This window comes from Pantherophis guttatus, chromosome 1 (assembly GCF_059756535.1).
Source record: "Pantherophis guttatus breed Tessera chromosome 1, ASM5975653v1, whole genome shotgun sequence".
Classification (NCBI taxonomy): domain Eukaryota; kingdom Metazoa; phylum Chordata; class Lepidosauria; order Squamata; family Colubridae; genus Pantherophis; species Pantherophis guttatus.
This window is the reverse complement of record NC_142063.1, coordinates 81,463,248-81,485,892: the sequence shown is the minus strand read 5'-3', so window position 1 is coordinate 81,485,892 and position 22,645 is coordinate 81,463,248. Positions and strand designations below refer to the sequence as shown.

The following is a 22,645-nucleotide window of genomic DNA, read 5'->3' as shown; positions in this document are numbered from 1 at the left end:
GTACCACTATTCTTACAGAAATGAAGGCTGACAAAACAATCTACAATATAATTCCCATTTGTGTCTCCCAAGCCACTGCATAGGTCTTAACTACCATTTAATATAGCAGCTGAACTGGCCTTTAAACATTTTAAGAGTTTCAAGCACGACAAAATTATATCAATCTCATCATCTCTTCTCCTTCTCAAAGGCACAGGGGGACATAAGTAGATGAATATACTATCTGGACTCTAAATAACTTTCTCATTTTAAGTAAGGTAATCTCAGAGTAAGAGACTCATTCGGAACTATATGCAGAAACATTTCAGAATAGACAAGTCAAGCTGCCAGTGCTCATTCTGTACTTAAACCAATCGCTTCCACTGAACCAAGAGTGGCTTTAAAGTACAGCACCAAAACATAAAGTATGCTTTAAATCAGGTGCCAACATTTTTATGGGACACAATTTTTCCACAGACCGGGGAGGAGGGGAGTTCAACCTAGATCCCTCACACACAGAGTTTATGGTAGGGTTTCTGCTCCTATGAGAATCTAATGCCTGATGATCTGAGGTTTGGTTTGATTTGGTTTGGTTTAGTGTCATTGCACCTCGTACAATGAAATTAAATGCCATCTTCAGTGTGCATTATACATAAAAAATAAAAGAAAATAAAATAAAAACAAAAAATAAAACAAGGTAGAGCTGAGGCGTTGATGCATGCATTGGGGAAGTGGTTGCAAATACAGATGAAGCTTCATTCGCTTACCTGCCACTCAACTGGGCTGTGCAGCCCAGTTCCTAACCGCCATGGACAGGTACTGGTCCATAGCCCAGGAGTTGAGGACTCCTTTTTAAATAAATTCCTGCCAAATCTAGAATATTTACAATACTGAATATTGTAAATGGATAATTATGTTGAACAGATATAAAGAATCAGGATGAAAAAGTTAATAGTATGTCTGATGTTTTAAGAATAGTAACAGACTTCCTGTTTTTGTTTTGTTTTTAATGTGTGCTTCTACATTTTTTTCAGTGGATTTTCCACAAACATGAATCAATCATAAGCTTTCAGATGATGGAATCTATATGTAAGTAAGGCTCTAAAGTGTGCATGACTTTCTTGACAATAAGTCTCACTGAAGCTCTAAATTGTTTGTAGCAAAAATATCTCAAAGATTGGTTTTCTTTATTCTTACTTTTTGCTGTAAATCTGACAATATACACTCTTCAGCGGATTAGGGACTCTGAACCCAGATACCCTGGAAATTGCCCTGCTAATCTGAGATACCTTGTTTAAGGGAGCATGTTCATAGTTAATATTATTAAATCCTTTTCAAAGGCTGACTTTTTTATTTCTCTTTCTCTCTTTTCTTCTGCCAAACCTTTGAAAAGACTATATAGCAGGAAAATACTTCCATGAAATAGGCCTACTGTGTTTCCGCTTGTTTGTTATTTTAGTGGATATAATTGGCTATTACTTTTACATTCATTATAAACCTCTTTATGGATAAAGCAAAGTACAATCCAATGTCTGCGAATACATGAAACAAAATTATATCAGGCTGGATTACATATCATTGAAAATCTAATATACCAGCTGTAGTCCCACATATTTTTAAATTTCAGAAGGAACATGCTGCTTTATCCCCCTCTTACCCCCCTTTACAGTTCATTTATAATCACATAATTCAGAGATAGGAATTAATTATAATTCTGAGAGTGACAATATACAGGATGTAAAAGCCCAGTATAAAATCCACTGAATGCTGATTGCTGGATAAATTCAGGCCCATGCAATAGAATGAACGCTGGTTCTGAAAATGTTCCCTACCCACAGCTGTATAAATTATATCTGCTTTCTTATGTGGCTACTTATCAATGCAGCTTTTGTGAAACCCAGAAATCATCTCTGTTCCATCAGCAGTTTTATGAATAGAATCAAAGTATGTTGGAATTTAAGATCCAGCAGATTTGGAAAGCACTAAGTGACAAAGGCTGCCTTTGGTTTTTTTGGGGGGGGCGGGATTGTTTTGTTTTTGGTCCTAACATATTTAACAGTTCCTTATCATCTCTCACTTTATCATCTTTCATTGGTTATTTGTCTTGATCTTAGCTACAATATCTGTTTTCATTGTTACATTTTTTTATTTCTTTTCTCATAGACTTATTGAAGTTGTCTTATAACCAATGAAAGAGAAAGGGAAAAATGCATTTAAAAATGTCTTGCACTTTATGATCTGGCAATAAAACTATCATTATTTATTTGTTGCATTTTTAGCTGACTTTTAAGTAATCAAAATATCTTACTTTGGAGGAAACAGTGTATCCCATTATTTTATCCCTACAGTAACGATACTGTGGACTATATTAAACTGAAAAAGAATGACTGGCCCAAATTCCCAAAGGAAAGTTCATGGTCACAACCAACTACAAGAATGCTTTCTACATGGAGCTGCTCTTGAAGTCCACTCAGAAGCTGCAGCTGGTCCAGAATGCAATGATGTGGAGGATGAAGAATGCACCACATTATATCCATGTGTTTGTTTATGAGTTGCACCAATTGGCTGCCAGGTGCAATTCAAGGTGTTGGTTATGCATAGGATCTTGTTATTTTCAGGCCACCTACCTCCAATAGTTTTGCTAACTCAGTAAGATCTGGCAGAATTATCGTGCTTTAGGTCCCTTCTATGAAACAGTGTCATCTATCAGAACCAAGGAGACATTCATTCTCTGTCACAGTGCTTGCCCTCTAGAAAAGCATCTTCCTGCAGATCCATAAAGTCCTCACTCTTCAGCTGTTCTGCAAATTTTTGAAAACTTATCTTTACTCTCAGGCTGGGCTTAAGGTAACTATCAAGCCTCTGTTGGTTTTCTTTGGATATATTCAAAGATATATTCTAGATGTCCAGGTCTTTCTTTCTTTCTTTCTTTCTTTCTTTCTTTCTTTCTTTCTTTCTTTCTCTCTCTTTCTTTCTTTCTTTCTTTCTTTCTTTCTTTCTTTCTTTCTCTCTCTCTTTCCTTCCTTCTTCTTTCTTTCTTTCTTTCTTTCTCTTTCTTTCTTTCTTTCTTTCTTTCTTTCTTTCTTTCTTTCTTTCTTTCTTTCTTTCTTTCTTTCTTTCTTTCTTTCTTTCTTTCTTTCTTTCTTTATTTTACTGTTTCTTTATTGTCAATACATGTAAGCTTCCCAGACTTGCTGAGAGTTGGTCTCTAAATCTCACTGAATAAATATTGATTGAGGATGTGAACCAAATCTTGCATTTTAACTACTACTACACTACATTGGATCACTTAGTGCACAATAATTAGCCAGCGAGTGATTCTTACAAATACCCCTACTTCTTCTTTCTTTAAATTATATTTCAAATTTTTTGGGGGAAGACTTGGAATTGCCAAGAGTAAAGTCACAGTTAAAAATTAATCAGTTTATCTCTAAAACATTTGTACTGTTACAGATGCATGGAGAATTGCAATGATGCTGCATCATCTAGCTCTCTGGATTTCACAAGGGAAAAGACTAAAAAAAGAAACCAATGCTTTCAAACATCTCACCATCAGGAGACACCTAGGAATAATTTGCATTAATTTTACAGCTCAGGCTATCAGAATTCAAGATTCCATTCAGTAAATGTAAAGTCTTGGCTTTACAGTTTTCTTTGATGGAAACTTCTTTCTATTATTACCATTACCAGTAGTTCATTATATATACCAATTATAGATATATCTATTGACTCTGTAAAATAATTTAGAACCATAATAACCAAGAAACAAAACTAGCTTTCTAACAGCAATTTAAAAATTGTATTCAATACCTAAAGGAGGATGGAAAGACTTTTAGAAATATACTTATAGATAAGGGTATCCCATTAGGATTAGTAAACACACACACACACACACACACACACACACACACACACAATTGAGTGGTTATCTGGATTTTTGTGGTCCAAATAGGGTAGCTATTTGTAGTAATAGTAGTAATTTTTATTAGGTACACAATTAGGCACCTAATACAAAAGAGATAGAATTTGAACATTGTAAAGCTAGATATCGGGATGCGGTGGCTCAGTGGCTAAGATGCTGAGCTTGTCAATCGAAAGGTTGGCAGTTCAACGGTTCGAATCCCTAGTGCTGCATAATGGGGTGAGCTCCCATTACTTGTCCCAGCTTCTGCCAACCTAGCAGTTCGAAAGCACATAAAAATGCAAGAAGGACCATCTTTGGTGGGAAGGTAACAGTGTTTCATGGACCTTTGGCGTTTAGTCATACCGGCCACATGACCACGGAGACGTCTTCGGACAGCGCTGGCTCTTCGTCTTTGAAACGGAGATGAGCACCGCCTCCTAGAGCCGGGAATGACTAGCACATATGTGCGAGGGGAACCTTTACCTTTACCTTTAAAGCTAGAATGCAGGATCTATGCATATACTGAATTGCTCTATTCATACAAGTGACCTAACAGGCATTCTGTGGGAAGTGGTCAAATAAAGCATCAAATGTATCATGTGAAGAAATAACAATATTTTTCTTTTTTTAAAAAAGAAGAGGTGGGAATAATAACTGGTAAACAAGAGACAAAATCCTCATTTCTCAAATATTGACCACTAGATGGCCACAAAACATTTTTGGTGATGTCTTAGTTTGGTTGTTTGCTTGCAAATGTTTCATTACCTAACTAGGTAACACCATCAGTGAGTAATGAAATGTCTGCAAGCAAATGATCGTGCTCAAAGAGCATTAAGGATTCAACATTTCAACCCTGAGCTATGTATATTCATTTCTATTGGAAGCAAAAGGTTTGTCTCTTGGGCATGTCTTGCTGCTGCCTAGTAATTCTCCAGAATTTTGCAGCCCAAATAGGGTAAACCTAAATTTGAAGCTTAGATCCACAGAGCATTATACAAATTCTATGTGAATTGACTACACTAATATTCATGTCTTATAATCATGTTTAGCTTCTTTATGAATTGGATTATGGATAATATATTTGAAGAAATGTTTTTGACTCATGTGCATAATTGGGTTCTCTTTATTTAGATTTAGGACTTGCTTAGAAAACAGATCATGTTTTAGATCATATTTATGCAGAAATACTGAAAATTCAAATGGACTCACAAACTTTTCAGTACCACTATAGAAGCCAATGCAACTTGGAGAATCCTTGATGCACCCAACAATGTATTTGTCATCTTAGTCTTGACCAGTTGAAGTTTCTGAATATATGTACTATACAGTGTGTTGTAGTAATCCAGACAGTAAGCAACTAAGTAGGACTAAGTAGTGTAAGAGGAACCTTTCCCCTGTAACAGGAATGGGCCTAGTGGACAAAATGGATCGATGGAAAGTTCTTCCAAGTCATGACTTGTAAGTCCAGAAAAACCAGTCTGCACACCAACTCTATCTGAGGAGTACCACCCCATTTAAAACTATTGGTGGAATGGCTTTGGAATTAGGGGGCATAAACACCAAGGGCAGTCATTCTTTGTATGGTTGAGTTGTGAATTTTTCTTCTCCATCCAGACCTTCATAGCCTCTGAATACTGGATAACCACTTCTGTAGCATTAATTCTCAAACCAGAATTAGAGATGTACAGCTAGGGATCTTAAGCATATCGGTGGATTGAATGGAAATATCAACCTACCAAAGGATGTCAAGCATCCTCCTTTTTTATGATAATGTCAGCAAGCAGAAGTTTTATTCATGTGGCATTAAAATGGATTTTCATTTTAAAATTCAATTTTAATGAATTTTTAAATTACATTTTAATTCTATTATTTTACTTTTATGCTTTGAGCACCATCTATTGATAAAAAGAGGGTGTAGTCATTCAATAAAAAAATAAATAAAACTGAAACTTAGCGTATCAGTTGGCATTCCTTGGATCTCCTTTTATTGCTTCAGATATTTCAAAAGTATAGATTTGGCATTCAGATCAACATCTTCTGAAAGCTAGGTTAGAGTCCCACTACATTGTTAGGGGCACTTCATCATCACTAATTATTTTGGTGTAATATTACACAAAATAAGATTTGAGAAGGCATTTTCTGAAGGTACTTCCACAAGCAGGAAGCAATAATAATTTAGGGCATGGTTTCCTAAACCTTTTGTCATCAGATCTCCTTTAGTGAAATCTTAATATACATACCTTCTCTAAATATTCAAACATCAAAATCAACAAAGAATGCAATGACAATTTATTAATGCAATAAATAATAAATAAATAAATAATAAAACAATGCAATTAAACTATAATGACATAAAACTGAAAATGAAAGATCATGCCACCTGCACTATCATGTTATTGACAATAGTATTTAGAGAAAGGTGGATTCATCATAAAAAGGTACAACTAAGAGGTTCCTCACACATTCTTTGGACTCTGTCTGCACCAACCCAAGGGAATATACTTCATACACCATGATTTAAGGGAAAATGGATTAAAATACATACTCTTTTAAGTGGAGTGCATTCTTTTTTAATTCATCCTGCCTTCAGATGAAATCCTTTTATTTCTTTCCTTCTATTTCTAATACCAAAGGTAATGACATTCTATCTAAATGTAGGCTTGTAGGCTTGCAATAGATGCTATATACTGAGTCTAGACATAATTCAGACAAAAAACAGGAACTATAAGAGTTCCTTTGAGCTTCAAGCTCTGCAAAAGGGGTTCCGATTATCGGGGCTATGGCCCATTGGGAACCGGGCCACACAAGCAGTAGGAGACCTCACTAAGCTGCATTGGCATACAATACCATCCCTTACCACCACCACCCACTTGCCACTGCCACCACCACCACCTGTCTGCAGAGCTGGAAAGTCTGGGGACCGCTGCTCTCAAGTTTTGCTTGTAGAAGTAATGTTTGAATTGAAGACTGCTTAAAATTCAGCTGCATCCATTGCTAGATTATGCAGAGCCTATTCTAGTGTCACTCATTTACTGCTCTCATCCAAACAGGACAAGAGGATTATGTTGCTATTGTTGTTGTTATTATATTTTTTTTTAATCTTTTAATATCACATATAATTATGGATAGCTTACAAGAGACAAAAACAAATTAAACATAGCATATAATCGCAGAAAAGGAATACCATGGCTAATTTCAACTGGAAAATAAAATAAAATAAAATAGCTAACTTCAGTAGGTAAATACTCAAAAGCAATGCTGGAAGAGGATTGTTTTAAGTTCCCTTTTTAAGCATAACACTGAAGATTTCTTTGAATACCGTCCCCCATACCCAGTTAGTAGAAAATGCACCAAGCAGAGTGATTTGATATTCATTTCTATTTTGTTAGCACTGTTTCCTATATAGGTATTTCTGCTTTGTTTCTGGGCAAAGAGTAAAGAGCTAGTCATTATGCTTGTGAAGTTTTAAGTGTCTTATATTTTAAATTTTAATTTAAAAAATTAAAAATTTGTCTAAAGTATGAATCTACTCATGCAATACGTTCAACAGCAAAAGTGTTTTTCTGCAATCTATCCCCCTCAGAAATGAACTTGACAGATAACCCAAAGCAATTCTTTACATTTTAGACTTTCAGATTGCAGCATTTGTCCCCAAAGAATTTTCCTTGGTATATTTTGAGTTTTAGGAGAGCAACAAAGACTTTTATTTCTTTTATCTAAAATCTCTTTTATCTATTTTAACATCCCACACAGGGATGTAGTTATTTTAGGACTGACCCAATTGTTTATGACTCTCTTGCTTTAATTATTTCACTAATCCATTGTAACAGTTTTTAACTGTATTATTTTCTTTTGTATTTTGAAGTGGAAAACCACCTTAAAAACACTTTGGGGGCTGGATGATTCAGATCAGACAAGCAGATAAAGACTTGCCTCCTGGGGGTGCATTTCTCCAGCACATACAGGGACCAATAAGTGTCTTATGGATCACTTATGAGTACCAATTACAAGAATTAAACTATAAACTAGGAGACTATGAATCCCAGTCCCACTTTAGACAGGAAGCTAGCTAGGTGACTTGGACCTGTCATTCTTTCTCAGTCCTACCAAGAAAGCAATAACAATTTCTGAAAAACCTTGCCAAAACAACTGCAGGGACTAGTTAGGCAGTCACTAGGAGTCAAGATTGCCTTGAAATTCCAAATACAGTACATTTATATTTATCCACTTATACCTGTTTTCAATGTGAAGAGATAAAGCTTACTTTTTTTCTTCTTTTTTATCAGAATAAACAAAATGGCCCGGGGAAAGCAATAGCGGTTTAGAGTTATATACCACTTTAGAGTGTTTTAAAGTCCTCTCTAAGAGGTTTACAGAGACAACATATTGGCCCCAACAATCTGGGACCTCATTTTACCAACCTCGGAAGGAGGCAAGGCTGAGTCAACCTTGAGCTGGTCAGGATCAAACTCCTGGCAGTCGGCAGAATTAGCCTGCAATACTGTATTCTAATCACTTTGCCGGCACAGAGAGAAGGCAATTCTATTCCCCAATGCAATGGAAACCACTAGAATGTAATCAAGTGGCTCGATAAACAGTAGAAGTGATGCCATCATATAAAATTGATCTAATAATGTAAGTAATATATAACTAAGGTAAATCACAGTTGGATCAGGAAGGAAGCAGCACTAAGGAAGAATGAGTGCTGAAGAATTGGTGCTGGTGAATCTTCTTGAGTGTCCCTTGAACTGCAAGGAAATCAAATCAGTCAATTCTAAATCAACCCTGACTGGAAGGACAGATGCTGAAGCTGAAGCGCAAATACTTTGGCCACCTAATGAGAACAGTGAACTCATTGGAAAAGACCCTGATGTTGGGAAGGCCATAGGAGAAGTGGATGGCAGAGGATGAGATTATTAGATAGTGTCACCAATGCAATGAATATGAATTTGAGCAAATTCCAGGAGACAGTGGAGGACTGGGAGTGCTATGGTCCATGGGGTATGACGACTCATACATGAACAACAGTGACTGAACAATAAATAATGACCTAAGTCATATGTATTGATTGGAATATGTGGATCTGATAGCAACACAAAGCTATAGATATCCTTCATGTGAGGAGACAGAATAAAGTCTGACTATGTTTCACATCAACTGCTTAACAGAAAAGCAGTAAAAAGTCATATGTGTGTTTGTGTGCATGCATATGTTTGTGTGTGTGTGTGTGTGTGTGTGTGTGTGTGTGTGTGTGTGTGATGTTAAATAAGGCAATTGCAGCTAGAGGCAGTCAGGATAGCAGCTGTTTCTATTCACCTAATTGAAGATGGGCTAAGTAGACATGACTTAATTCCCTTAAATCAGAACATATCACCTTAGTTCCACATTTTGAACAAGCAATGGAATTAGACCCCAATTCCATTATGCATGATGAGTATTTGAAGTAAGAAATGACTAATAAAGGCACCTCAGATTTACAGTCATTAACATCTGAGTTCAAGTGCAATGTTATTAAGTTCAATGGTTCTGGAATTCACTTGGTTTCATTACCTGGATATAATCGAATTTCCACTGGATTAATAATTTACTTTAGCTTGAATGGTTTGGCAGTTGGCCCCTTTTGATGAAAGTAGGGTAGAAAAAAACTGGTTTTGAATTTTGTATCAGGAATTCTGGAAAAATACAGAAACACACTTATGAAGGATGAGGAAATTAAAAACACCGTCATTTGGATTTAAGTCTCATCAGGATTCAACAAGAGATAATGGGAAATTACATACAATTTGTAGCAAATGCACTCAATATGTACTACATGAAAATGAATGCCCAAACTGGAACACAATTTGTGTTGCCAATCCATTTTTCACATGTCTCAAACATCTGCAATGTGTACCAGTCAAACCATATAAATATACATACATACATACATATTTCAAATTCTATTCACAAACTGATTCAAAGACAAACCAAACTAGTGAAATATGAGCAACTGACTGACTGACTGAACCATAATAGATCCATTCCATGTCTTTTCCTCAGCTACAGCCATGACTTCTATAAATTTCACAAGTATTTTGATTTTGTTTTGCTTTGTTTCCTTCTGAGCAAGGATTAAGTATTCACCTAGATTTCAACTCTCAGTGTGTTCCAGCCATCAACTTTTCCCCTCCAGACAAACTGGCCCAGTTCTGTCTCAGGTATTCAACACACACTCAGATGACCCACAATTACTGATCATGCTGTTCTGGCAACAATCATTATTTTGCCTGTCAATTTGTTTGATACAGAAAATAATATTGCTATATATATATATATATGAAAATAATCATGAAAGTACAATGTTTTGATTCCGTCTATTTCCTTCTATACTCCTACAATTACTGTTGCTACTACATGTGAATGATAGTAGTGCAATGTCCTCTCTATACATTGTTTAGTTTTACTTTTTACAACAATGATAAAACCATGAAACCATTCCGGATTGTATATTTTCTGATTATATGCAAATATGTAAGGGTTTTTCCATCTATCATAATAATATATCACATAAGACTTCTTTTTAATGGAGGATAAATATTTTTTTCTATGGTGAAATACTCTGGTGGATTATCCCAATGAGTAGCATAGCAATAGTAGTAGCACTTAGAATTATAAATTGTTCCACAGTGCTTTACAGCACTCTCTGGGCTGCTTACAATATCAGCATACTGCCTCCAACAATCTTCATTTTACCAACCTCAGAAGAATGGAAAGGTGACTCAACCTTGAGCCTGTGAGGACTGAACTCCAGACTGTGGGCAGTTTGCCTGTAATGCTGCATTCTAACCACTGCACTACCACGGCTCAAAAGTGGAATGCTACTGAAATGTTTTTAACAGTTACCTAATGTTTAAACTTAATCTTTATTTTCTGTTACTATTAAAATCAGACTTTCCAAGTGCATAAATTATAATACCACATTTTCAGGTAAATCTAGATTATGAAAGGTTCTATACAATAGAATAATACTATCAAAGGGAAAAAATGTGAGTGATGGACATGCTGGGATAGATTGGAAGATAGTTGGAGGTATAGGAGGTACACAAAAATGATTTTTCACAGGTTTCATATTTTACGTGCTCCTATCAAAGCAACTTATACATTAAAATGCAGATTGGTGAACTTTTCAAGTGTACAATCTTAATGGGACTGATATTTAAAAAAAATAAAATAAAATAATTAGCATTCTAGAGGAAGCATTCTAGAACACTTTCCAATTTCTTTAATAATGAATATTTTGTGTAAGGTTGCTCCTAGGTGCATTTATGAGAGAAGATCTAATATATGTTCCTTCTCTTTATGTGTGTATGCATATGTATATTTGTGTGTTCTCCCTTTTTGTTTGTGTTGCACTTGTTTATCTGCACTAAGAGGCACAGGGAAGGCATTCTTTTTTTGGCTTTGGATTACATGACCAGAAATGAGGAAAATTCAGAATGAAACAATCATCAACATTAATCTTTGATCCAATCCTTTTCCCATTGGGACACATTGGGGAATTTTTTCCAGAAATGTTTCTTTCTGTAGCCTGCAGCTGGATCCAGTTCATTTTTTAAAAACTTAAGCTCATGACAAATTGGCAATACTATTTCTAAAATTGCAGGGACTGCAATAAAATGTAATCTTATACAAAAATACCATAATCTTACAAGATTCAGACTGTGAGACTTTATTGTTGGGAAAATCTTGCAAGAACACCAAAATGCTGAGAGTCTTGTAGCACTATGTGCTGACCTCTTATCTGGGATCTTACTGCTTATAAACATAAACATGAATAAATAGCTGTACCAGAAAATGTTAAAACGGTCATCTATTTTCCCTAATGCACATGCTAAAAAGAATACTTCTCCAATATATCAATAGTCGTGAACATATTTACTTAAGATATGCATTTGAAATTTCATTAGCACGTAGAACATAAATATATCAGCATATAACTGTGTTATAGTCTCTAAGTTACTAAATATTAAAATCAACCTCAAATTGCATTAAAATAAGATGACGTGACATATTGGGACTTTTTTCCCCTTCACTAAACCAGGCAGGGGTGGAGCCAGCACGTGATGCATCCGGCCAGTGGGCCGCAAGTTTTAACACCCCTGAGGTAGGTTATAGACAATTTCAAAAACTTCAACACAGTCTAGCACCTTAGGGTGACAATTACAGCTATTTGCATCATTTGAACTCCTCCTCTCCAAATGAAATAAACTAGTTGAGTGACTCCTACTTCCCAAGATTTTGCTTGGTGGTTAACTGAAGTGTGGACAACTATCAGAGAGATCAATTTACAGGTAAAAAAAATATGACATCCACATACCTTCCTGAGCCATTCACAGTTTAACAATACCATATATTCTCTGTGACAATTTCATCAAATATTCTACACTTCTTTTTTTATGTATTTGTATTGTGTTTCAATGAATAACTCAAAAGAGAAAAAGAAGAGAACAAGAAATAATAATGGTGGTTATATTTTATATTGTCAGAGGAAAAAAAGGAAAAAAAATAAAAATTATTTAACAAAAAAAGTGAAAGGAAATGCAACAAAGGAAAAAAAATAGAATGTGCAGCTCAAAAGAATATTACCCTCTGAAAATTGTAGCTTTTGTCGCACAGTCATGTTTACAATATATAATCCACTCCTTTCTTCCGAAATTTAGTAAGTAAAGGATATTTAAGAGCCTTGGTGGTGCAGCGGACTAAGTGCTGTTATGTAGCACTTAGCTGCCAGCTGCCTGCAATTAGTATGAGTTCAAATCTCACCAGGCTCAAGGTTGACTCAGCCTTCCATCCTTCCGAGGTAGGTAAATTGAGGACCCAGATTGTGGGGGCAATAAACTGACTTTGTAGAAACACCGCTTATGGGGGGGCCAAAAGCCCTAATAAGCAGGTATATACAAAAGAATGAAGGCTATTGCTATAAGTGCATTGTAAGCCGCCCTGAGTCTTCGGAGGAAGGCAGCATATAAATTGAACTAATAAATAAATATTGTAGAAACATATGCCTTAAAGAGGCATTATCTGTATTGCATAATCTGAGCTTAATATTCATGTTGAGAGTGTCCTTCTTCCCCAAAGTTTAAGGTTTAATGACTACCATCTATGAATATTTGAAGAAACCTTTCTCTATATCAGGAGTCTCCAACCTTTCCAACTTTGCAGACCAGCAGGGAGAGAGAAAGGATGGTTCCACACAAGTGAAGGGTGTGCCTCTAGCACAAATGGAGTTCTGCCCACAAGTGGGGTTCTGCCACTAGCACAAATGGAGCTTCCCGCACAAGCACTCGCTGCTTGTGCAAATGGAACTGTGCATGCTCAGACAGTTGCCCTCTGCTTGTGCAGTACTGAGCGACAGCCTGGGGGTTGGGGACCCCTGTTCTGTATTTAATTTATATTAAAGATTACTGAATTGGATTTTTTTGGGTATATACATACTTAAAAATTTAATATGGAATTAATATTTCTTAAATGAATGGTAATCCAATTTTCACCAACTGGCATCATATCTGATTTGCAACAGTTAATAAGGATATCCTGCTATTTTTGCTAAAGGCATCTGTATTTTGCATCAATGAATATTCTACTCTCCTTTCAATTGATTTCCTACCAAACTGACTGAGGGAAAATTGTGAGGAAATAAAGGTATAGTATTGCCTTACACTGCATCTTCTTAATATTTTCATATTTTCAAATTGATGTCTTATAAGATGTTGATGAGGTTAACGACTTGTGAAGAACACATGAAATGTTTGTTAGAGATTATACCACCTGACTTACTCCTGGTGCCTAAAGGTTTCAACTGTTGTGAGGCAACAACAGAATTGTTCTGATTAACAGTTCACAGGGTTGATGTTGGAGATACTGGAACCTTAACATTTCAATTCAACACTTCTGTTGAGTTATTCATTATTCTTCATCAATCCATCTACTTGTCTTCCTTGGCTTGTTGGTAGTAGCGTTCTTCTCATCTTCTTTCCTTACCTCTCCAGGAAGTCATAATCCCAACACTCTATACAGCCATGAATGAAACCAACTCTTCCTTGTGACCTCATGGACTCTAACTCTACATTATCTTTCTCCTTTCTTATTCAGATGCTATTTCTGGCAACTGGAAAGAAATAGAACAATATGTCATTTACTTTGAGGATACATTCAGAGTACTAGACATGATGTTCTCTCTCATATAGAGAAATGGAAACCTAATCACAATTTAGAGCTAGAAAGGAGAATCTTTATTTTGTCATATCTCTGGTCTTCCTCTCTGTTTTTAACCTCTTTCTTGTCGTTTAAATACCACTGAACACAAGCATGTTTCTGATTAGTTTTTCTCATAGCTTGCATGCACTTATTCAGTTCAGCCAAGATGAATTTAAATTAGTAAACTAATTCAGCTAAGAATATCAAACATTGACCAAATATTCAGGAAGTGAGGGAGCTGGAGGGAGGCAGCAAGGCAGACCACTGTCAAAATCTGGGTGAATATTTAAATACTGTGCCAATGCAAAGTTCTCTATACCTGGACAAGTAGAAAATGGTAAAAGAAAATTCTAGTTTAACTTTTTCCATATTAGTTCTACTGTCATCATTCAGTGATGGTGGCTGGTTCTTTGGACATGTACGGTAATTTACAGGTCAGATTAAAAATACAAAAACCTCACAGTATATTGAATTAGGTAAATTATAGATAATCACAAAATGTTCAACATAGTCTAGCACCATGAGATGACAGTTATAGATAGTTGAACTCCTCTCTCAAATGAAATAAATTAGTTGAGTGATTCCTACATCTCATTGCGTGGTTGTTAACTGAAGCGTGGACCTCACAGCATATTGAAAAAGGGCATTTTATTTAAAGTAGGACTTCCTTCTACCTTTGGTGAATAGATAACTGTCCCTGTATAAGAGAAAGAAAGATCAGTCTTTCAAATTATTTCAAAGGCACAGCTTAAGTCTATTAAAAATATTTTAAAAGATAAGATTTTTGATAATGATTCAGTATGTAAGTTGATCGGGTTCTAGATTCATTTCTAAATCCGGATCTTTTCTTCTCATTAGCATTTTTTTTCATATCTATCACCAAGTCTCTAATGTATATTTTGAATCAATTTTCTCAAAAATTATACAATTATATTTATCTTAGAAAAAAATAACATAAATTTCTAATCTTATTTCAAAATAACTATCTTAAATATAATTATTGAACCTGGAGCTTAGTTCCAAAATATAAGCCTTAAAGTTTAAAGGATCTATGGAAAAGGTAGTGTCAAGCCCCATTCAATGTACAAAAGCCAAATTGCCCAAGAATACTTATTTTCTAGCCCCTCAGTGAAGGAATAAAAAGATCTCCGATACCTCAAAATGTTCATAACCATGATGTAGCATGTATGACATGCAATAATATCACTTTAACCCTTTGGTTTTCATCTGTGCTCTAGGACATGAACCTGAATTATAGAATAGTACCACCTCCACAATTTCTTTCTGAAAAGTCCTCATGCTTAGGGCTGAATATATGCTTATTAGGAATGAATTATTTCTCAGAGATGGAGATATACTGATTTCGATGTTTGCCCTGCTACATGCCTCATCAAAATTCTTTGCTGCAGAGGAAGATTGGATCATTATTCATACCGTAGTATGATTTGAGATGAGTCTAAGTAATTCAGCATGGAACTAAAAAAAATAGACCCTTCTTTTGTAAGAAAGGATGGAAGATCGAAGAATTAGTTTTCTGATCTCTTCTCTTCTAAATTTTAGTGACAGCTTTATAGTAATTATGAGTCTAGTTTATTGTATTTATCTATAGCTAGCCAGCAATTGCCACGTTAGAAGTGTTTTCAGCATGCACTTTTGTTCTAGTCCATTGTCATCAGGAATCAGCTATAGCAGAGTTCCCCAAACTTTCCAGCTTTGCCGACTGGCAGGAGTAGGGGAGAGGGGATGGTTGCACTCAAGTGGCCTGCAAGTGCACACGCAGCTCCATTTGTGTGAGTGGTGTCCACATATGCCTGCTGCTCAGGCAAATGGAACGTACATACACGTGCTCAGCCGCTGCTCACGCAAGGGGCAATGTACAAGCATGCATGTGTTTGTCCACAATTTCCACAGCCCGGTTGCAAACAGCTCACAGCCCACTAGTGGGCCATAACCCAGAGGTTGGGGGACTCCTGAGCTATAGTATTTAAATATTGTAGATTTCTCAGGGCACTCAGGTATCATCATAACCATATATCAGGCCTTTTTCATTGGTTGGCATTTTCAGCACTCTTATTACAACAGTAAAGCAGTGTGTAAAATCTGCTTTTTAAAGGCAAACCAACTTGTAGCATCTACAAGGATTTTCCCTGTAAACTGGAGCTACGGAAAATGGCGAGAGCAATCAATCAATGGAATGGCTTGCCTTCAGAAATTGTGGGTGCTCCAACACTGGAAGCTTTCAAAAAGAGACTGGACAGCCATTTATCTGAAATGGTATAGGATCTCGTGCTCGAGCCGAGTATTGGATTAGAGTTAGGGGTCACCAACCTTCCGGACCTCAAGGACCCCTAAATTCATAATTTTAAATCCCGTGGACCACTAATATGATTTTTTAAAAAGATAAATAGCATTTAGTGCAATATAAAAATGCAAATAATTTTTTTGCGGACCACCAAAATTTTCTCATGGACTACCAGTGGTCAGACTACTGGTTGGTGACTGCTGGATTAGATGGCCTCCAAGATCCCTTGCAACTCTGCTGTTCCATGTTTTATGAAAAATGGATAAAGTGACACATGGACTTTTGATCTAGTCCAGCTGGATTGTTGCTCTCACTTGTATCACACTTTGATATTATACCAAAATCATCAACTTCTGCACTGTTATAAAACAACTGGACCCATGATCTGTCTTAAAAGATAGAGCTCAACACCAAGTTACAGGATCTCTTGAGCATCAGCAGAGATAAGGTGATTTGCAAAATTATTTGTGTACACACACACATATATGGGCAGAAATGTACAGGCACGCACAGAGACACAAACAGATACACTTATTTTCATAGGAAAAGGTTCTAGCCTGAGTTCAGAATGAACATGCACAAGACTGCTCAATTTTAATCAATATGCGAATAGGAAACTGAGCTGATATATTTTATAGTTGTTTTGAACTGAATACAGTGAAAAACCTATTTGACTGGAAATGAAGTGTACTCATAAATGAATTTCTTCTAAAGTTCAGGTTGCTGTTTCTAGGACATATGAAGACCTTCATTTTATACTTTGACAATGACCTTTAAAAGAATGCTTATTTCTTTCTCATCAGCAGATTTCATTTTTGGAATATTTTTGATATGTCTACCCATCATAGGTAGATGCTTTTCATTACCTCTCTTGAAATTTAAAAGTGCCTTCTGCAAATAAGTGTCTTCTGCTAGAATGTCTTGTACAGAATAACTGTGCACTAGGATATTTTTTGAACAGTACTGAAGATTAAAAACTTGGTGTTTTACTATCTTTTTGCATGGTTCATCAGCCATCACAAAAGTTGTAAAATACAAAATTAACCCCTGGCATGATTCTAATTGCTTTTGTTATTGTTCATGGTTTGTATTTATTTTGCTCCTACTATGAACGATTAAACAAATAGCATATCCATGCTGGCAGATTGCCCTCTTTCCAGCATAGGTCACCAACAATTTCTGGAAGCGTGGATGAGATCAAGTTTTAGTGAGCTCCATTCACAAATGTGACTTCTATATTTTTTCACTCCAGTTGATAGTAGCATTATCCAGTTTATATCAGCTCACAGCCCATTCTTTGCTTTGCTGGCCATCTTTATTGTAGTTTTCTGCTAAGCCAGCAGTTCTCAAACATTTTGGTCTCAAGACTCTATTAGAAATAAATCTGAGAAATTTTAAAATATCTATGTATTTAATTTTGAAAATCCCCGAAAAGGGTGTTGGGGACCTCCAGGGTATCCAGACCACACCTTGAGAATTGCTATTCTAACGAAATTCCTACACTTTGACTGGTTGCTGTACAGAATGGAAGAACATTGCCTTGCTAAGGTTACTGATCCCATCCTGCACCTCTATAATCTCTTCTGCATCTACTGCTCTAATTATTTTGCTTTTTTCCCCCTCCTCTGAAGCCGTTTTTTTTTTTTAATGACTGTGCTGAATCCACGGCATATTTATTCTGCAGATTTGCAAGATTTCGTAATAAAAATAACAACAATCCGTTTCTTTTCTGCCATTGCATTGCAAGACTCTTACAAGAAAAAAACACTTTCAAAGGCATCTCTACATGAAGTCAGTGAAAATAAAAGAAAATCTGGATCAGCTCTATTCCTAATATAACAACATACTGCCTCATTTAAAAACTGCTAGTATATTCAATTAAAGTTCCTCAGTTAATCAAGAGCTAAGGGGAAGAAGTAGCTGGGAAACAATTATCAAAGCCAGAAAATGCAAGTTATGTTTTTATGTACTGTTTCCATTCTGTTAACTTCTGTAACTTGAAAATTTTGTTAATTCTGTTTATTCCGTAATTGAAAAACATAGACAAATGGAAAATATAGCATGGAATTATAGATGACAATGGAGATATGCTATATAAGGAGGTTCTGATAATTTATTTTAATAAAATGTATGGATATTTTTATAAAATCCCCATATGCCATATTTTAGAGAAAGCAAATAGGCAAAGGAGTTATGAAGTATTTGGAATACTTCGTGGGGAAAAAGAGACTGCTGCTTCTTGAGAAACTCAGAAATCCATATCAGTAAGCAATTACATCATCTGACTTCTCGATAGGGGAGAAAACATAAATACTCAATATAGTCCATCAAATTAACCTTTTTAGTGTGTAAAATAGCACTCAACAGAACTCTGCAATACATAAAACCTCTCATAGATAGACTTTGATTTATTCATGCAAGTAGACTGCTAAGCCAATGAGCAATACTTGCTGCTAGTAGCGATGATGATGATTAAAAAGAAACAAACTACACCCACATTTAAATATTGATTCTGAATAGGATAAAGCTAGATAAAGGCAAAGATGGGGGAGGCTCACACCAGCCCTGTACCTAATGTTCCTGAACTAGCTGTGACAATTGGAAAAGCTGACAAGAAACTTCTACATGCGTTTATTTGAATGTGAACTGGTTGGGAAGTGTGCTTCATCAGGTTTCCCGTGACACCAAAGGTTCTATTGATGTATTCAAGAAGAATCTTCTTGCAAACTTCCTCAAAAGGGAAAGGTGTAGACTTTGATGGATAGCCAAGCTTGAGTGGGAATCCCACATGAGGGGGAGGGTCTTTTGAGACCACGCCCTCTCTCCTCCTTGTTATTTTGTACTCTATTACAGAATTATATATTAATTGTTGTTTGCTTCAAGTGTAATGTTTATACAGATATGTATATACCTGCAAGAGGGATCTAAAGGCCTTGGGAATGGACATTTATGACTGGGAAACCTTGCCCTCTGATTGTTAAGCCTGGAGGCTAAAGACCCAGCATGGCCTTCTCCAATTTGAAGAGACACTTGTTCGGTAGGCTGAGGCAAAGAGGCAATCCCGGAAACAGTGAAATCTGGGAGCTGGGCTGGGGACTGAATGTACTGTATCTGCCCTCAGCGTGGAAGGGATTGCTATTCTCGAACTGGCCATTTTAGTTACTGTTACTGTTTTAGGACCTCTTTCCAGATCACGATACCATAGTCTTTTGAAACTGAAGGTTGCCAATGCAAATGTTTATTCAATTGTCTCCATAGTTTTTTCACATTGCAATTATTGATTTTGTATTTGTTAAACAATTTTATATTAAGCTTTTTTCTAGTCTTGGTGTCTATTATAGTCCTTCCTTCCTTCCTTCCTTCCTTCCTTCCTTCCTTCCTTCCTTCCTTCCTTCCTTCCTTCCTTCCTTACAAGACTACAGTATATTTGGCTTTAGAATGGCATGCTAAAAGAAAGGACAAAGACAAAAGGAATTGGCAGTGCTAGAAGAAAAAGTAAATGCAATGGAATTAAGGCTACATAAAAATGAATTACATTGATTAGATTTAATATTATACCCCAAGCATTTAAAAAAAAATAGAATTTAGAGGCTCTGAGGTCCACAAACAAGACCTTGGGCAACTCTGCCTATGACATGAAGATTACAAGCAGACCATCTCTGATCTATAAACATTTTTCCTTAGTCGACATGCAATATTAATACAATAGAATGTAAAAGGGCACATTCAGATTTCAACATAATGCTGAGTTCTGTGTATATGTTGCTAAGAAATATTACAGTGTATAGTGGATGGTATGGATATCATTATGAATAAAGGAATTATCCATTATTACATTAATACATGCAGAACTGAAAGTCAATGTAGGCAATGGTGGGTTTCTACTGGTTCGCCCCGGTTCAAATGAACCAGTAGTGGTGGCAGCGGGAGTCTCTGTCCACCCGCCTGGACATCAACATGGATGCTCTGCGCATGCGCAGAAGGTTCTGGGCATGCACAGAAGTGCCGCACACGAATGAAACAAGTTCCCAGTTCCGAACCAGTACCGAAGGTAAGTGGAACCCACTACTGAGTGTAGGACAAGATACAGTATTAAACTTTGAAACCTGGCAGATGGAAGATGAAATAGAACATATGGACTAAAAGGAATTCAGGACAGTTCCACTGTTTTTAAAATAACAGACACTGAAACAAAAATTAACCATTTAAGTAATGACAATGTGAAAAGGATATTGCTACATTGTGAATACTATTTTTTTTTCTTGATATCTCCTCCTGATAGAATGCTGACTCACCAAACTTACATTCTAGGTTGATTTGCCATATTGAATGCAACTGACTTATTTTCTCTTTAATAATAGGAATGTATTTCTGCTCATAGACTTCCCTTCATTCTGTTTCAATTTTCTATCCTCATAGTGATTTTAAGATACTTTTCAAATGTAATAGCCTATATGTCTGGCCACACCTGCTCTGCATGTCTCTATCTATACCAATATATTTCTGTACATGTGCATATATCTGTAGATAAACAAATAGACATGGAATATAAAATGGCTACCTATCTAAAGAAAATTATTGCCTTAAATAGCACAGGCCAAAACTAAAGCAGTGAGAATTTTTCAGTGTTTAAATTTTCTACAGAGCACTGAACACATCATGGTTGCATTAATATTATTTTTTGTTCATTCATGCATTTTTCTTCAATGTGTATTGATAAAATGCTGTTTTTAAAAGCCTCTTGAAAGTGTACATAAGGATGCATCAAGACTCTTTATACATGCATTTGAGCATATTGTTCAAATAATTCAGAGAGGGTGAGACATGGACTATTGGAAATCTCACCCTTGATAGTTTCTGAAGAAAATTTTATAAATTGCAATGGAAGGTACTGTCTCTATCAATTGACCTTTAGACTAGTACGATGAAACAGACCAAACTTTTGTCAATTATATTAATTATATGTTAAATAAGTTTTTACACACACACACAGAGTTACACATACATACATATGAATTGCAATCTCTTTTCCCTCAAGGATTGAGGGAAAAGTAGGTAATTCCCCACCTCATATTAATATGCTTGATACTGCTGCATTGCATCAGTTATATATAGCTCCCATATAGTATTTAAGAGGAGTAGGAATAGACATACAAAAAAATTAAACTTTACATTAAAGCAGTTGGTTTGTCATTGGAATTAACAAGCATGTTCTTGAGAATGAAATTAGAGGGTCGTTGGGTCTATAAGGTTTTCTAGCTCCACTAATTCTATTCCTCCTCTGAGTCAATATGATGCCTTATACTCACTGATTATCACACACACACACACACACAAACAAACGCACCACTACCAGAACACATGAAATAAAATTAACAAAAGGTGACTAAAATATTCCCTCCTCCCTCCCTCCCTCCTTCTCTCTCAGTGTATATCACACTGAGAGAGTGATGTTTATACCAGTTTTTATTCCCCAATAACAGTAAATAATTACTCAGATCACTATATAGCAAATGGCAAGTGTTTACCAGAACTGGAGTCACATTTCAATGAACTGCACTATCTTTTTGGGTGAATATATGTGAAATAGATCCTGTTTGATTTTTACAGGAGATAACAAAGATAAGCAATTTAAAAAATAGACACTAGAGGGGACTAAAAATTTTAGGTACAGAAAAGATATAGAGGCCTGTAAAACGATGAAAAATGCCCTAACAATGAAAATATTAATGGAGACTTTTAAAGAATGGAATCAGAAAATAGTAGTCACAATAACAACAATGTTAAAAATGATTTCTGCTTCTATGGATAGTTTATGTCCAAACAATATTACTGAAGCAATGACAGATATAGAACTAATAGGCCAAGAGTATGATTTGGAAAAATATACTTTACTGGAGCTCAAAAAAAAAAAAAAAAAAAAAAACCACAACTAGCTGAAGTTTTAAAATGTAAAGGGGAGATAGATAGACAGTAAACGACAAATCAAGAGAGCGATTTTTCCCATTGGATTTACAAAAGAGGCTTGTTAAAGCCTTGAAGCACTTAGTGAAATGGAACAAAGAAGAAATGAAGAGAAATCAAATTCTACGACCATATTTGAATATAGTAAAAATTAAGGCTATTAAATGTAAAAGGAGGGAAGATAAAGTTGGTTTATTTGATCAAACTTAAAACAAGATATATTATGAATGAAGGCAAATATGTATCCCAGGATAATGTTG

General features: G+C 35.8%; 1 protein-coding gene across 6 annotated transcripts in view; it reads right to left on the bottom strand.

Annotated features, from left to right (window-relative positions):
• LRRC4C (leucine rich repeat containing 4C) overlaps positions 1-22,645 on the bottom strand; it is a 795,171-nt gene that overhangs the window by 110,447 nt on the left and 662,079 nt on the right. The gene's annotated exons all lie outside the window — the stretch shown is intronic.